Consider the following 18,111-nt stretch of genomic DNA (forward strand, 5'->3'; position numbering starts at 1 on the left):
ACGATTAATTTCCCGTGGCTAGACAAGGGCGTGGGTGAGATTGAAGAAAGGCGAACGCTTGGTTTTTCACAAGTGAATAGCCGGTATTGACTCAGCCGGGGTGTTTGTAAGTAAACAGAAAGGGCGGCCCCTAACTGAAAGTAAGTCCCGATAAGCTGATTGATGCTCGCGATAGGGTCTCCAAGCAACAATCTACCACCCGCCCCTTGCCCAGCGCCCTATCTCAGATCGGGATATTCGGCCCAGGGAGATGCTATCTCCGTAACTAGCTCTGGCCAGGCTCCGCTGATCAGATCTTAAAGCTACGTTGATTCAATCCGGAGATCCCATGTTTCTCTTATTACACGGATATGCTGTAATTACAGGGGGTGGAGGGGGCGTGTTTTATCCGCGGTGGAGCATCTGGGAAGAGATGGAGGACCTTGGACCCTGGGCAATCATAACCGTGTTCCTCAGGCCTGCTCATCGATTTTATTTTGTCTTGACCTCAATCGGCCTCTTTACACCGGCTGAAGCGAAATAAAATGACAAAAAAATGTAAATGAGAAGAAAATTATTCAGAAATCGTGAGATGCGGTCTGGTGTGATGTAGGTTTCAGAAAAACATTTTCTTTATCGTGCCAACGTTTCGATCTTTATTGAGATCATCTTCAGGGCTTGGGATTTACAAACATTGTTTACATTTAACAAATACATGTAGGATGTGGAAAAAAGTGAATTTATACAATGCAAAATATATTTTATATTCAAACAAAGTATTTCTACTCACTCAAGTGTTTGTCGTCTGTGTAATTGTGCCATTCTTGCGTGTCGTGTAGGGAGTGTCAGTGAGATATTGCTGTTTTGTGTTTATATATGTTGGTTTTTGAAGGTAAGTGAGAACAGATTCTTGGATTTTATTTACTAAAACAATACATTAAGGTGCAATAAAAACACTCACTCCTACTACAATTTTGCTTATGCTTAATAAAGTATATATACACGGCGCAGGGCAAAATTATATTATTTAAGTAGAATAAATAAATCATAAAACATATTAAACACAACATTACTTATATAAACAAACTAATTTACCCATTTATGATTCCTTTTTGATAGAATTTTTTTTGCGCAAGATATTATGGTACAGAATGCTGTTACTCCAATTTAAACTTGTTGTACAGCCTGAAAAACAAGCCTATAAATAGACTTCATCAGAAAAGAGAAGGACAATGAGGCATAGAGAAAAGAAGGAAGATATTGGGAGATATTCTGTACGGAAGACAAAAAAGGGACCTGGAGTGAGTGACTGAGAGATAGAAACAGAGAATAATTGAAAGGGGGAAAGAAAGAGAGGGGTAGAGAGAGAGAGAGAGAGAGAGAGAGAGAGAGAGAGAGAGAGAGAGTGTATGAAAGAATTTTGTAAAGGTAAATAAAAAAGCTTAGTATGAAATCGATGAATAGCACATAAAGAGAAAAGAGAGAGAGGGAGGAAGAAGGAGAGTATGAAGGAATTTTCTAAAGGTAAATAAAAAAGCTTATGTGAAGAAGAAAGAAAAAATAAGAAAGAGAGAAATAGTTAGAAAGGGAGAGAGAGAGAGGAGAGAGAGTATGAAAGAATTTTTTAAAGAAAAATAAAAAGGTTTAGTACGAAATCGATAAATACTACATAAAGAGGAAAAGAGTGAAAGGGGTGGGAAGAAAAAAGAGTGTTTAAAAGAATTTTCTAATGATAAATATTTTATCTTAGTATGAAATCAATGAAGAGCTACCAAAGACGAAAGAAAAAGGGAGAAAGACAGAGAGAGAGAGAGAGAGAGAGAGAGAGAGAGAGAGAGAGAGAGAGAGAGAGAGAGAGACTGGAAAATAATGCACTAGATAAAATAGAAAGGTTAAATATACACATACATAATAGCAAGGGGGGAGGGCGTGAGGTAGGGTTAAATGAGAGATAGTTATATAAAAATGAAAGATAAAAATAGATAAACATGTACGTTGAGGTGGTGTTTTGGTATTCAGTTTTGTAACATCTATACCACTAGAAAATACCACAATTGATTCTTTACCATAGTATCAGTAATTATGTTTTCAAGAAAAGAAGAGTGCAAAGGGGAGAAAATAAAAGAAAGAATAAAAGATAGTAGTAGTAAAAGTACAATTTTCGTTCTACATATTGTAATAGAAAGAAACTGAATGAGAAAATAAGCGACAGATTGAAGAAATTTAAAAAATAAAATTTATATAGGATAATTTTCTTAACTTCATTTTGAAAGTACTTAAAAAAGTACTTAGTTGTGAAAAACCCATTTTTATAAAAATTTCAGCCGGACGTTTTCAAGTTTCGCTTTTTTTTCCAAATGGTGACTTTGCATTTTTTTTAATTTAATTTATCATACATATTACCTTTCACATTTAAAAATTAAACAGTAGCGATGCTTGTTTTTAACAATTCATAGTTTTAATAGACAGTGAAACAATGTGCGGAATTAATGTTGGAAAATGGATATAGTCTAATTATATACTGTAACGGGTTGCATTTATACAGCAAATAATGCAATTATTTTAAAACTTATGTATTTATAGATAAATATAAATACATTTGCTCACACTTTTTACGCCGAAACGTCTTATAGATTACTGGTAAATTAAATTATGAGATAAATCTTTAGGATGCTCGCTTTGTATACGTGGAGACTTACTCTCCTTTAACTCGAATAGTCCATAAAAAATTTAACCGTTTCTAATTTTTATACATGCTAATAATTGCACACTGTCACACAAACAGTTATAATTTTTGCTTTATTACTCTCATTAAAAGGGATGAATCGAAAATGTTGGGAAATATAATACTAAAAGCCGGCCTTATCTCAGATCCGTGGAAGGCTCGTTTAAACAATTCTCCTCCCCCCCCAAACACGACATAACAGATGAACTGTTTAGTGTTTTCCTCTTTTACAAACCCCCGAAAACCATCCAGGCTACCCTCGCTGAGCAAATTGTACCAGGGGAACGGTATCAGTGCGGATCAGGTATGCTGACTGCGATAGGACACAAACATATGACAGGAGTTTTTTTCATAGTTATTGCTGTTTGCCGGTATAAATACAACTGAGATTTGCATAGCTGTGCGGCGAACGCCGTGGGAATGCGATAACGGAAGATAGCCCCGGTTCCGACTCTGTGTTCAAAACTTTCACCTCCATCGGGACTGAATTAACATAATTTTCCACCCGTTTAACGCGAGGGCGAAATTTAATTAATTACCTGTTTTTCATAATTAATTCTTAAGATTAAGAGATTTTACTAATGGCGTCTTTCTATAGAAGAGACGTAACACTTTTTAAAACTTAATATAAATAAATTGTGTTTAGTGACCGTTAGTTAATGATTATTCGGAGCTCGTGAGATGCGATCTGGTGTGACGTAGGTTTTAGAAAAACATTTTCTTTATTGTGCCAACGTTTCGATCTTTATTGAGATCATCTTCAGGGTTCAAAGTGTTTGTTTTCCTTGTAGATGTGCATTTGGGCACTCTCAACACGACAGAAAAGAATGACACATCTTCACGGAAAACACTTTGATCCCTGAAGATGATCTCAATGAAGATCGAAACGTTGGCACGATAAAGAAAAGGTTTTTCTAAAACCTACGTCACACCAGACCGTATCTCACGATCTCCGAATAATATATTGGGTTGTCCGGAAAATAATGCAGGATTTTGGTATTAAACAAAAAAAAAAGAAACTAGTTACTTTAAAGCAATGTTCTTTAATCAAAATAATTTCCCAATTTCCCATACTCTCAATACATTTCTCCCAACGTGTTGGTAACTTATTAATTCCGTCTGAGTAGAATTCAGAATTTTTAGAATTGATAAAGTCAAATGCATTTTCCAGTTCCGTTTGATTTTTGAATATTATGTGTTGTAAGTAGTGGTCCAGGTGTCTAAAAAAATGGTAGTCAGTAGGCGAGAGGTCCGGAGAGTAGGGTGGGTGAGGCAAAGTTTCATAGCCAAGCTCCAATAATTTTTGTGACGTTACACGTGACACATGTGGTCGAGCGTTGTCATGCAACAAAATGGGCCCTTTCCGATTGACCAAAGAGGGCTTCATTACTGCCAATTTCTGATGCATGGTATTAATTTGGTTACAGTATGATTCAGCATTGATGGTTTCGCCAGGATTTAAGAAGCTGTAGTGTATTAAACCAAATGAAGCCCACCATACCGTAACCATTACCTTTTTTTGATGAGTTGGGGGCTTTGGAAAATGTATTGGAGCTTCTCCTTTGTCGAGCCACTGTCCAGAACGTCTAGTGTTATCGTAGAGAATCCACTTTTCGTCACATGTAACAATTCTGGCCAGAAATGGGTCATTTTTGTTTCGACAAAGAAGTGATGCACAAACATCAAAGCGCTGATTTTTTTGGCGATCGTTTAATGAGTGTGGAACCCAATTTTCGAGTTTTTTCACTTTTCCAATCGCCTTGAGGTGGTCAGCGACGGTCGTTTTACTGACTTTGAGTTGCTCTGCAAGTTCTCGAACAGTTGTTTTGGGGTTTTCTTCCACCACTGATCGCAGAACATCATCATTAAGAGAGGAAGGCCTTCCACGACCTTCTTCATCTTCAAGGCTGAAATCTCCCTCCCGAAATTTTTTAAACCACCTTTGCACAGTGCACTCATTAACACAACCCTCGCCCCAGACTTGGTTAATGTTTCTAGCCGTTTGGGCTCCGCTTCGGCCGAGTTTAAACTCGTAAAAGAAAATCGTACGAAATTCTCGCTTTGACATTATAAGGATGACTGAATTATTTCCAAGTAGCGGAATGCTACAGAGGTAAACAAACAATATCATTTGGAAGAGGATTAATAAGTGTTGACATTCATACAAATGAGTAATCCTGTAAACGTAAACAGAATATTTTATATAGATTTTTTTTAATGAAAACTTAAAATCCTGCATTATTTTCCGGACAACCCGATAAATATATTTTTTCTTTTAACATTAATAGTTATTTTAATTTTCTATCTAATAATAAGCGTAACATCTCTTCTTAAAGAAGAAGCGATGATATTTCGACTTGTTTCTATCACGATTAACTAAGGTCGCTAAAACAAGAAGGTCACTACAAGATATTGTGGAATGAAAGGTTTGGCACAAAAAACTGCAGAAATAGTGCAGAGAAAAGAAATAAATCTAAGATAACAGATTTTTACAAGAACAACATTTTCTCTAACGATCTGTGAATAAGGTTTATCTGTCAATTGTCGGATTGGCAATAATTTTCTCATAATCACGTCCCAATAAATCGCTACTTTCTGATGAACGTGTTTTTTCCCTCTCTTGTAAATAATAAATTCATAAGTACAACGGAAAAAAATCCATCCATTGCATAAATCCTATCCCGGTTTACAAAACGGCTCTGACTTGGGTCAACAGACAGGACTGACAGATTTGCACGTGACTCGTAATTTTAGTGATAAGATCAAAATTGATGACAAGTCATCTACGCCTCGGCGAGTCTGGACTTTCACCAAGTATAAACTTTGCCCGAGGACTGCAGGAAACCCCCACTGAGCTTAGTTGTGATTATTGAATAATTTTAAACACAACACGTACACCTGTGACATTGTCATAATTAAAAGAAAAATACTTGTTTATAACGTGTGTTATTGTAGCCATTAATTTTTGGAAAAAAACGCACTTTTTATTATAAGAACACACCACAACCAGGTGATGGGTTTCGTGGATTTGGACCAAACTTTCTTGTTCGATATTTTGGAGTGTAGAATCACGAATAAAAGTTTGGTCCGAACGTGATCATCCCCCTGTTTCATCTCAAACTGCAGGGATGTTTGAGAAAATAAAGTGATGTGTAATTAGGTTTGTGATAAGAGAAAAATAAGCTCAGATGCAGATTTTGGTACATTTCAGATAAAATTATTGTTGTTATCAGCACCATTTACCGGCAAGTCTAGTTGTCGTAAACGTACGTTTGCATAAAAAGAGCTTTGTTTAAAATATTATGTAAAAACATGCACTGTAAAATATTAATTATTTTCTTCTCTCCTTGTCCATTTATAATACTAACTTTGAATATTATTACCATTTGTTTCAACGGAAAAAGACAGTTGCACCCTTATTAAACATCTTTATCATTTCTTAAATTATGTTTTTCTTGGAACTAACTGATAATAGTAGTCATATAGAATAGATTTATTAATCTTTGTTGTTAATCGTGTTTTTATTAAAAATGTTGCTTTTTTTTAAAGATCTTGAAATGTCGAACAAAAAACTAAAAATACGGCATACAAAAATGATAATACCTTTATAATAATTTAGTATATAGACTCCATGTGTCGTTTGATCTCGAATCATCTGGCTTCTCAGGCCTAGTCTGACGCCGAAACGTGTCTGACCAAAAGAACCAACTTTTATATTATATTATTGTCTATTGTCACAAAACGCTAGAGAAGTTACTGCAGTACGGAAGCTTGAACCCAAAAGACAGCCTCTGTTAGTATTACATGAAACATGAGCGACTGAAGTTGGCACTAAACCAACCACTTCTACAGTTTCAGATGAAGCATCAATTGGATCGCAATAGGAGACGCTCAAAACAGACATTAAAAGATTCAATTCCGGGCAATCCATGGCATCATCTCGCTTAGTTTTTAATTGCACAAATCAAATACAAGAATGAATTACCATTTTGAAACACTGTTGGCTGAAAAACCAAACCAACAAACTTTGACACTGGTTTTCACTCAGAAACTGTGGTTATGGGATCATATGGATATCTCCTTACCAGGCCTTAAATGATGTTTATATGATACTAAAAGATATCCATCTACTCCGATAACGAAGCCGGGCTTAGCTCAAAACACTTGCGTTACCTGAGATAAAATGAAGAGTTCGCGTGAGAGCACTGGTAAAATTTGAATAGAGAACAAACGCTTTTGTCTGTGACCCAGGGCTCAAAGGGGTAGACAGGCAATGAAAAGACCAATAATCGTGCCCGAAAGGCATCAAATAGCAAAACTCACTAATAGAATCCGAACCCTTTCGTAAAATTTCAAGTAGCCATAAAAGAAGAGCGATTGAGGAATGGATCAAATTAGCCATACCTGGTGGAACAATCTCCCAGTACACAGGCAGGCTTCGTAAAGAAAGTCTCGCCTAAACTTTCAACGTAAGGATGTATTCTTGTGGATATGAAATAGGCTCATGAAAATATTGGGAGTGGCAGAAGATAATCTATATATGCTTTGTCAAGAAGATTGATTGATTGATATGCGTGTACTGAATCGTTTCTATAGTAAAACCTTGCCGGCAATACTTAGCTTGTATAATTTGCAGTAAAATGCCAAAACAAGTCTGACAGGCCAAACTAGCAGGGATAGGCACCAAATCGATCAGAAACGGCCAAACTACAAATATAAATTATTGAAGTCGTGAGTAGCGGTCAAGAATGAGGTAGTTTAGAAAACACCTTTTTTTTCTTTTTTTCCCGACGTTTCGACCTTTTACTCACTCGGGTCATCTTCAGAGCCTCGGGTAAATTACAAAACATATGTTAATTAGAAAAAATTTCAGATGTAAATATAAATTTTGAACCAAGTGTTTCTTACTCGCTTAAAGTGTGGTGCTATTCTTGTGGAGTCATATTGTAATTTACCCCCTGAAGATGACCCGAATAAAGATCAAAACAAGGCCAAAAAAAGAAAGGTGTTTTTCTAAACTACCCCATTCTTGACCGTTCCTCACGACTTAACAAATTTTGAAAAAACAGGTCACTAACCAACACACATACAAACATAAATTTTCTACTTACGAACAAAGAAAAGTTTCAACTTGTAAAAATAAAATGGGAGTCCCTATCAAGTCTATGGAGTCTAAAATAAAGCGTGAAGTATTTTGACCATAGTTCACCATAGATTGAACTACTGGTAAAATTCAACCTGATGAACTCAATGCAAATTCTTTCGGTCAACCCAACAACAAATTTAATCTGTCACGGACGTCGTGGATTCGATCTGTAGCGTTGACCTTTAGCGTTAAGACATAAAAGATAGTTGTGAAGCCTTCCTTGTTATCTGTGATGAACAGGATGCCAACTTGATACTTATTATTATAACAAATATGAAAGTACAAGCTCAGACAGTTCAGGTCTTTTCATACCATCTTGTTGCATATCCCAAAATCTAGTTAGTTCGTAGAAAAAAATTATTAAAGAGGCTCACAACTGGGCTGTTGATATGATAATTTGGCGGAAGAACTTTCGGCAAAACAAAAGAACCGAGGAAAAGTGAAATTCAGCTTAAAGATGGTTGCTTTTAAAAAGAAAAAAGAGGAAGGATTTTAGGGCGGTTGAAATGTTCCAAATAATCATCCTTTACACAGAGATATATTTTTAAATACTGCATAAAAGTAAAACTAAGAGTGAGAGAGAGTGAGTGAGGGGGAGAGTGAAAGAGAGAGTTGTTGTTGAGGTGGTGTCGTTTCGGCGCGGGGGGTTAAGACTGGTATTGCCGTAGAGATAACAGAGTCGGGTCCCTGTCCTGATAAGCCCCAGCCAGCCACCTCCACGGGCTTCTCCATCTAGCGAAAAAATCATCACACGGAATCTTAATTTGAAAACTTGAGGGTCCGGGTTTATCGCTCGTAGCCTCGCTATCTCAGTAGAAGAGATATTAAAAAGTTTACTGAATAAAAACGCTCGAGGAGCGTAATTAAACATTTTTAACATCAGTGGCCTCCCCTTGCTTGCCCCTATAAATGAGGATGAGGGGGATGGAAAAAATCGAATGGCGACGTTGAACACAATCGTGTTAGATCAATTTTTTTTCGGCGTACGCATGGAATATAATGAAAGATTGGCAAATGACAAAAGACCACTTATTCCCATATAGACAGATTGTTGTGCATAATTTAAGCGGGGAACACACTTACCCGATGCAACGCTACGCGATGCTACCCGACTCCTTGTCACGTTTTGGTAGGGTGTGCACATCTATGCGACGCCAAGCGCACGCCACGCACAGTCACACAGCGTATATCATAATAATCACTGTCACAATCGCAACGTGTCTTTTGTTCTTAATGCACTATTTTGAGCAAAACCTTGTAATAAATCGTTAGTTAAATTTTTTGAGCACAACTATGTAATAAATTGTTTGTTAAACTTAATTGTTTTAAATAAAGTTATTCTGGTGTTTTCATAAATTTTCTTCCTAACTATCATAATTAAATAATTTTTATAAAACTTCGTGAATTTTTTATTTCGTTTAATTTGGTTTACATTAAAATAAGAATGTTGTAATTAATATCAGGACATAATTACATATACATAGTTTGAAATAAACTACAAAAAAAATGAGTGTCCTGTTCTAACGCTACTCGCGAAAACCGTGTAATGTGATGAGGAAAACCATGTAATAAATTGTTAGTTAAATTTTAGGAGCAAAACCGTGTAATAAATTGTTAGTTAAATTTTATGAGCAAAACCGTGTAATAAATTGTTAGTTAAATTTATTATATCAAAAAATGGTATTCCGATGTTTTGATCAATTTTCTACCAAACTATTAAAATTATTTTTTGTAAATAAAAACTAATGAATTTTTGATCTCGGTTAATTTTGTTTATATTAAAATATGTTGTAATCAATATAACGACAATAATACATGTAGTTTGCAATAAAAATATGAGTGTCCTGTTCTTTTGTCTTCGACTGTATTCTGTGCTACTCGACGAAAATCTGGACAGTGGGGATCGCAGAGCGTAGAGGAGGGTATCGTTGCGTAGCATCGGGCAGATGTACACGGGGTAATACAATCTTATGGAAAATTGGACTTTGGACTTGCGTCGGGTAGCGTCGCATGGCGTTGCATCGGGTGTGTTCCCAGCTTAACATCTAACAGCCTACAACGAATAGGATAATAGGATAGGGGATGCATCTTTTATGAATGTGTGTATAATGACAGCTCAGAAATTAACAAAAGAAAAGTATTGGTCTGATTTAATTAATGCGTATTTAAGAATTAAAATACGTGTCAACAAAAACAGCTGTTATTTCATGGCTGCCATGTTGGTTACCTACGTCCTAACGGATAGCAACATTTTCGACCTAACATCTAACATTCATTGGCCCTGGCCTGTTAGATCGAGCAATGTTAACTAGCCGATTCTTACCAGCCTACGTCAACATTTTTCTCGATCTAACAGAATCTAACGGAGTTAACAGGGTTAACACAAAAATCGTGAATACACCATGTATGATGTCAATAACGTACATATCCTACAAACAGAAATATGCCCTAATAAAACTCATACCACTTATAAGGCACCACAAAGCATAAACAAAATAAAAGGATATCATGTTAAATCCTTTTTAAAAAGATAGTTCCTGCTCACAGTAAATTGTTTTCTAACGATCCGGATTTCGAGCTTTTAGCTCACCATCAAGTTGTAGAACTTCAAGCTGATGATGTGCTAAAAGCTCGAAATCCGGATCGTTAGAAAAAACTTACTGTGAGTAGGAACTAAGTATCTTTTTAAAAAGGATTGAACACCGCACTCACTACACCATTCAGCATTTCCATGGATATAATGTTGGTTAGAGACATAGTATAGTAAAGCATAATAAAGTGTATTAACTCTATTGTGTATTAAAACATAATAAACAACCTCAATGGTAAACCTTTACAATATATTTTGCTGAATAATTCTAGGAATGCAAGCTGGGCGACATTTCAATTTTTTATGTTATTATCCAAATTTATAAATGAAAACTCGTATTTAAGCCAATCAATTAACCTCTAATTGGTCTAAATAAAGTTCTTGTCTTTTGATGAATGTTGATATTATTATATTATCCTTATATCTAGCGTCCGGTAGCGTCGCATAACGTTGCATCGAGTAAGTGTGTTCCCGCTTTAAGCATATAGAACTGCAACAAGAGATCACCAACCCTATCAAATCAGTAGTACACACCTTAAAAAGAAGAGAGAACTATAGAAAAACTCTCTTACCAATGGGAAAAGTAAAAACTCACCTTAGACCTTTAAGGTTAAAATGTATTGAAGCATCCTTTGCATCCTTGAAGCAAGGCTTGATTAACAACCTGATCAGGCCAGTAAATAATAGAACTAGAGCAGCCCACTAGATCTGCTCAGTTCGAGGTGCAGAAGGCCTTGTGACCATCTCTTTTATCCCTATCCCTATCCCTATCCATATCTTCACACGCTTATTTTGTGCCTCGAAACGAAACCAAACGTGTGTGCATTGCCTTTTTACATATTATCATTTAATGCGTGTAAACATAAAAAGCTTCTTTTACCGGTGAAATCTCCGGGAAACTCAGTTACAATTTTATAATTATGTTGTTTTTTGTTCAATCCTATTAGCATGTTTGGGATGAATAGAATGAAGTGGTATGGAAATTAGAGTAAAAACAGGCGGAAGTGTTATGGCGTCTTTTACCATTTAGGTTCTAATGATAATTTCTTCCCGCTGTTATACTATGTTTCCGTTTATATGTATGAATCCACCGAATGGTGAATTGTTGTAGCATGCAGACACAAATGACCTTACTTGTCCAAACATGAATAATTCAAATAACCCATTAGTTCCATCTAAAACCAACAACGTAAAAATTATAAAAACGTATGACAATCGGAAATTTAATTGTATAATAATACGGAGAGTTCATTCAATGAGTTCTGCAATTTTATAGGCCGTTAAAGATATTGAAACCGTTTGCTTTTTTATAGCCTTTTTGAACGTTGAGGGTTTATTAATCGATACCGGTTGTTAATAATGTTACAAAAGAACGATGTTGGAAAAGTTTTTGCATGCATGATGTGTTTTCTTTATAAAGAAAAAAAATAGCACTATATAAGTTTTTTACTTAGATTATTTTCATCTTCAACTGCATATGTATTATATGCAATAAGCAGATTGGATTTCAATTGGTGAATGTGAAATTCATATAGAAAACTACCCTTGGAGGCCTCTCTGGATTAATTCCAGAGGTCTCTGATCCATATTCTTTTCAGTCATCTAGGTCAAATTGTGGCAATGGAGTAATCATGTTTTTCTGTTATCTTGAGATTTACCGTAAAAACGTCTGTAACAGGTTTTCATGGATGTAAATGTAGTTGAAAACCTCCGCAAAGTGTCTTATTGTTTAGATAATAAGAGGCAGAATCAATTAGCCGTAAAATCTTCGAGAGAAAACTTTCTAATCTTTGAATATCGTAATATTTGGCCGATCCGTAAACTTGGCACCCGTACATCAAATAGGTTGAGTATGTGTATGTGTAAAGTTTTGATTTTAATAGTAATTTTGATCATCGGTTCAGTAGGTAGTAAAGAAATTTACATCGTTTGTTAAGTGTCTATTTCTACAATTTTATGTGTGGATTGCAAGTTAGTCTTCTATTAAAGGTCTTAAATATTACTTGTCGGATCGATGAACAGGTTCATTGTATGCCAATGTATACGTTTCTTGTATACGCTAGGAAAATCCTCACGGTGTAAAAGATACGTGTCGTGATTTTGACTGGTTGAACTTTAGTTTTTAAAGATTGCTACATTTTTAAATTGTTGACAAGTGGTTTTGTACATAAGGGAAGACTGTGTAGAAGGGGGAGGATTTGTTAATATTGCGGTGGCATAGGCGCATTTGGGAGAAAGTGCATTCTCACTTGTGACCCTGTGGCACACCCGCAAGTACCTCCTTTATTTTAGAAGTCCCCGATCCCAGATTTATAGCGAAAAATCTCTCCTTGAGATATGATTGTATAATGTGATCATAGGCCTGGGAAAAAAATATGTTTAATCAGTACATCAATTTCTCATGCCATACTTCGTCGGTATAAACACTCCAGTCGTGTTCGGTTTCTTCTCAAAACATGAAGTACTGTGAAGGTGATGAAAAGTGAAATGATGGGTTCGAAAACCAAATTGATGATCTGGCTAGATTTTTTGTGCATGAATTTTTGAATAATTTAGAAGGAACGGGTAACAAATTAATAAGTCGATAAGCTGATGGGAAACTTAAATTTTTATAAAGCTTTGGGATAATTTTAATTAATTAATAACTTGAAAAAATTATTTCTTTTATTTTGTTTCAGGTGAGAATCTTTTGGAAAACCTCTGTCATTGATTGCAACATAAATCTGGTAAACTCCAATTCATGAATATCAACATTAAGAAAAGAAATAAAATACTCATTGTTTTACTCGATTCGAGTTGCAATGCAAACATAAAATCAATACAATTTGTAATATTCAATTAATTAAGGTTTTTTGGTTGAGATAAAAACGTCAGTGTCACGGATTTAGCCGAAGGTCGTGGGTTCGAATCCCGCTTGTGACACTGACTTATTTATCCCAACCAAAAAACCTTAATTAATTGAAAATAATTTATTTGGTCAAGCGGACCACGAAACCTAATCAAACACTTTGTAATATTGCAATCTGACCGAAATTTGCCGTTAGTCTGATGAGAGACGTTAATAAATCGAAAAATCTTGTCCGCCTATTATCCGCTGATGATTAATTTCAGACGTGTTTCTTCATTATCACGAACTCCAGTTGGATGAATATAAATTTTATATCAATTGAAGGCTTGATATAAAGGCATATGCCGGAACGCTTCTGATAAGGGAATAACAACGAGGATCGGCTTACAAGTGATTATAGCGATCAATCAAAAAATGTTATACATAGCTTATTAAAAAAAAAATATTGATATGAAAAGTAATGAGTTTACCATAATATGCATTAATAACACGCATAATCACGGAACAACTTATTGTTATTGCTTAATTTTTATTTCTAGCATATACATATGTGTACTTCACTGCCAATGTCTGCTCATTTGACTGTCAATATGACAAAATAGTCATGAAAAGTAAAGATCCGTTCGCAGTGTAAACAGGTCGCACATTGAGTCATACGAAGTCCCCCCCCCCATCATCACAGGTATTGTGGGACACTATGACAAAAATGGTCAGCTATTTCTGAGATAGGTCTGGTGCGAGGGCAGAGAGAGACAACGTGGGTTCAATGTAGATGACAAGTGACAAATACTTACGGCAACAAGGCCAAACTTTTTGTCGAGATGCTTACATCAGAGGTTGGACGGCGTAGAATTTCATGTTTTCCAAGATTTTTTTTAATGACCTTATCATCGTGCATACTAGCATTGGGATAGTCGTAAGATGCTGCGTATGCACATTTTTATGGGACGACGTGGTGCTAGAAAAAAGCCAGGGGCAACGGTTGGAATCGAACCCACGACTCTCCCACACACACACACACACACACACACACACACACACACACACACACACACACACACACACACACACACACACACACACACACACACACTCGATCTTTTCTTTATCTATCTATTACACTATCATTCTCCTTCTCTCTACTTATTCATCTATCTGTATATCTATTTACCTATCTACAACCTCGGGTTCTACGAGCCTCGGATCTAGTGACGTGCGATACCAATCGATATGACTAAGGTATTGAGTATTTTCTTTCGATCCCCAGTACTTTTGACATCGAATATTGTCATTCGATACAACTACTGTATCGTGTACTTTTTGTAGTATCGGTAAAAATACTCAAATAGATTTTTCATCGAGTGTTCAAGTAATATTGAATTGTTATTTTCCGTTGGAAACATACCTTTTATCAAACTGGGAGTTGACTAGTTACTGTTAGGAGCGCCTAAAAGCGGCATGTGTCGACAAAATTAATCGACATTTCGAATTGGTGGTTGGTAATTATGCTGATAATTCCGGTAAATCATAATTCTTTCCCGCATCGCACCTCCCACTTTTAATTTTTTATAAAAAGTTTTGTCTTCAAGTACCTAAAACGTGTTCCCCTTCCTTCTCACAGATACCTAATCATGTCTCCTCCCAAACGTAAGGCATGAGGTTATTTTACTAAGCAAACTGAATCGTCGGCATCTTCTAAACTGTGCGGGAATATGTGTAATCTTTTTAAATATTTGAAAAGAAAACGGACGTTGATCAATTTTCTCGATAATGATAAAATTGAAATATCAATTTTGTTGAAATGTGTTCACAGCTTTTCATTGTTCTTACCTACGTACGCACTGTATGAAAAAGTACTTATCTACCTAGTTATTGATCTATGTGTCTATGTATTTAACTATTTATATTTATTTCTTTATCTCGTTTTTCCCTTTCTCTCTCACACAATTTCTCACTGCCTACCTTTCAATATATCTATTTGTCTGTATAAATTTGTCCATCTATGTTTCTTTTTCTCTCCCACACTCTCTTTCTGTCTCTTTCAGTTACATATCCTATCAATCAATCAATACTTCTTTATCAATCTATCTTTTTTTCTCTGTCTTTTTTCCCATTTTCTCTCTACCTTTTTCTTTTACTCAAAAATGTATATGGCATTATTTGAACTATTTGCCAGTTCCTCAAAATCAGACGTAAGCATTATGTATTGGCTACTTTACTACTGTAGTAACTGCTGGCATGTTAAGAAAAATCTTTTAACTGAATTTCTAAAATAGTTTTTTTATGAATTGCTGAAATGAAGTAATGTTGACTCTAGGTGGATGTAAATATATTTCTTTTAGGATAATAATATAACGATTATGGCTGTCTGTCAGTCCGTCTCTCTCTCTCTCTCTCTCTCTCTCTCTCTCTCTCTCTCTCTCTCTCTCTCTCTCNCTCTCTCTCTCTCTCTCTCTCTCTCTCTCTCTCTCTCTCTCTCTCTCTCTCTCTCTCTCTCTCTCTCTCTCTCTCTCTCTCTCTCTCTCTCTCTCTCTATCTCTATCTATCTATCTATCTCTATCTCTCTCTCTCTCTCTTTCCCACACACACACACACACACACACACACACATATCTCTTGATTGAGACAGTCTACAGGCTTGAATGCAAACACAGCCTGTAAATAGTAAATTAAAGACTTTCACGAGGTTATTATCTCTACGCATTTTAACAATCTGTTTATCCGTCTCTCTGCTAATATAAATGTCATACGTGGGATTTTTTAATAATTGATCTTACACTGAATCTATAGTTTGTTTTACCCTTGAACTTTCGCGAACAAGGTATCAAAAGGTAGGATTGAAACTCTCACGTTTTATTTTTTTAACGATTTATCTCTGATTTTATTCTTAAAAGAAAATGATTATTTAGAAATGGTGAGGTGCGGTCTGGTGTGATGTAGGTTTAGAAGAACATTTTCTTTGTCGTGCCAACGTTTCGATCTTTATTGAGATCATCTTCAGTGCTCAAAGTGTGTGTATTCTGTATAGGTGTCACTCTCAACACCACACACAACAGTGACACATCTATACAGAATACACACACTTTGAGCACTGAAGATGATCTCAATAAAGATCGAAACGTTGGCACGATAAAGAAAATATTTTTCTAAACCTAAATCGCATCAGTCCGCATCTCACGATTTCTGAATAATTATCGATTAACGGTCATTATGTACTACAAATTAAAAGAAATTTTTTAAAATTATTTTTCGCAGTGTAAATTCTGTTTTGCCAAGTGGGTGCTGGGATTTTATTTTTCCACCGCCGAGGCGTTATCACTCATCTTTGGATCTTTTGTTATTCCTCTGAGTTTATCTCAGATAGTAAAGTTGTTGTCAAGGTAACACTAGGACGGATCAGTCATTACGAGGTAAAACAACGGCAGACTCTCAGATAACAATTTCACCTCGTGTAAAAAATGACTCTGCTCTCTGAGTCTTATTTACTTATCTCTGTCTTTTAAAAAAGAAGAAAGAAGTTTTGGCCTGATAAAGAAATGGAAAGGAATGAGAAACAGGGCTATAAAAATGATAAAAAGAGGGAGGAGCAGAGTTTTAAAAAAAAGGCTGGAAAGTTTGTTAGACAAATGGTGTGGAATGTGGTAGATTTTGCTCCCGCCATGCAAGATATGCTTTTTTTAAAACAATGCCTTCGGATAAGAAATTAAAAATACATTTTATTCGCATTACCTAAGAGAGTAGAAGATAAGGGTTTAACTGCTCACTCGAACCCCACCCGGCTGAGGGGCCTTCACCCCACTTTCAATCTAAACACTTTGAGAGTACCTATTAGATCCATTTAAATTTTTGTGCGCAAATTTTCAAAGTTGACAAAAAACATCTTTTTAAAAACTGACCATATATTTGGACAAGACAACACACAACTAAATGTTGAGAAACATATGGATGATTCAGATTATGACAATCAAAACTGGCGTTAAAATCAAGTCCTAAGTTATAAAATAATATTAGAATATATAATTCGATAGTTACCTCTCAACTACTAGAATTGACATTGGATAAGAAATTTCTGTAGAAATCTTGAAAAATTCTCATAAAAAAATTACTCCAGTAGTAACTCAAAGGGTTCCAGACCGTCCAAAAAAATCTGACTGATTGTTTTAATTAATATTTAACAATTCGAGAGCTTTCTTGGGATTGAATCTGAAAAAAGAGAGCTTTATATCGGATTCAAGTCAAGGGAGTTCTTTTCAGCCGGTGCACTTAAAAATAAGCGAACCTCCCCCAGCCCCGCACTTTCAACTTCTGGTTGGAGTGAAGCAGAGTAGGTTCATTGTGCCACTTGCTGAATCCGCACGGCACTCGTTTTCGTCGACATAAAAAGATATCAGCTCAATGACTAATTCCACATTGCTCACGGCGTGCAAAAAAAAATCTGATCCCCCTTGAGATTTGATTTCCTCTTCCTGTCTTTCTTATTCCCTCTGAGGGTGTCGGATTAAGAATTTTAAAAGTAATCGATAAAAAAATTATTGTAATAAGCATCTGTTCGAACAGAAATGAGTGCCTGACACTCATGCCATATGTCCTTATAAGGTAGTCTTTTAAGACAACATAAAAAAATAATAATAATAATAATTTGCAGTAAATTTGCCCGATCTGAAATATCAGACTGTTAAATTTTCAATGTGAGTGACTTCGTCAGATAACCAAGATTTTTTATCCTCCTTACTGCGGATGTAGGATCACCGATTTCAGTTAAACTATAGGTGATACTAGGTCGTAAAATATTATACATGTGTTTGAGCATTCTGCCCAGGAGC

The 18,111-nt window shown here is 35.7% G+C and overlaps 1 long non-coding RNA gene across 1 annotated transcript; it reads right to left on the reverse strand.

The window, feature by feature from the left end:
* Nucleotides 1-11,026: 11,026 nt before the first annotated feature.
* Nucleotides 11,027-17,863, reverse strand: LOC106665812. Its single transcript, XR_001340350.2, has 3 exons — nt 17,568-17,863; nt 17,321-17,491; nt 11,027-11,615 (listed from the first exon to the last, which is right to left on the reverse strand). It is a non-coding gene; the product is annotated as an uncharacterized LOC106665812 (long non-coding RNA).
* Nucleotides 17,864-18,111: the final 248 nt, after the last annotated feature.

This window comes from Cimex lectularius, unplaced genomic scaffold (genome assembly GCF_000648675.2).
Source record: "Cimex lectularius strain Harlan isolate CLEC.00 unplaced genomic scaffold, Clec_2.1 scaffold12, whole genome shotgun sequence".
Lineage (NCBI taxonomy): Eukaryota > Metazoa > Arthropoda > Insecta > Hemiptera > Cimicidae > Cimex > Cimex lectularius.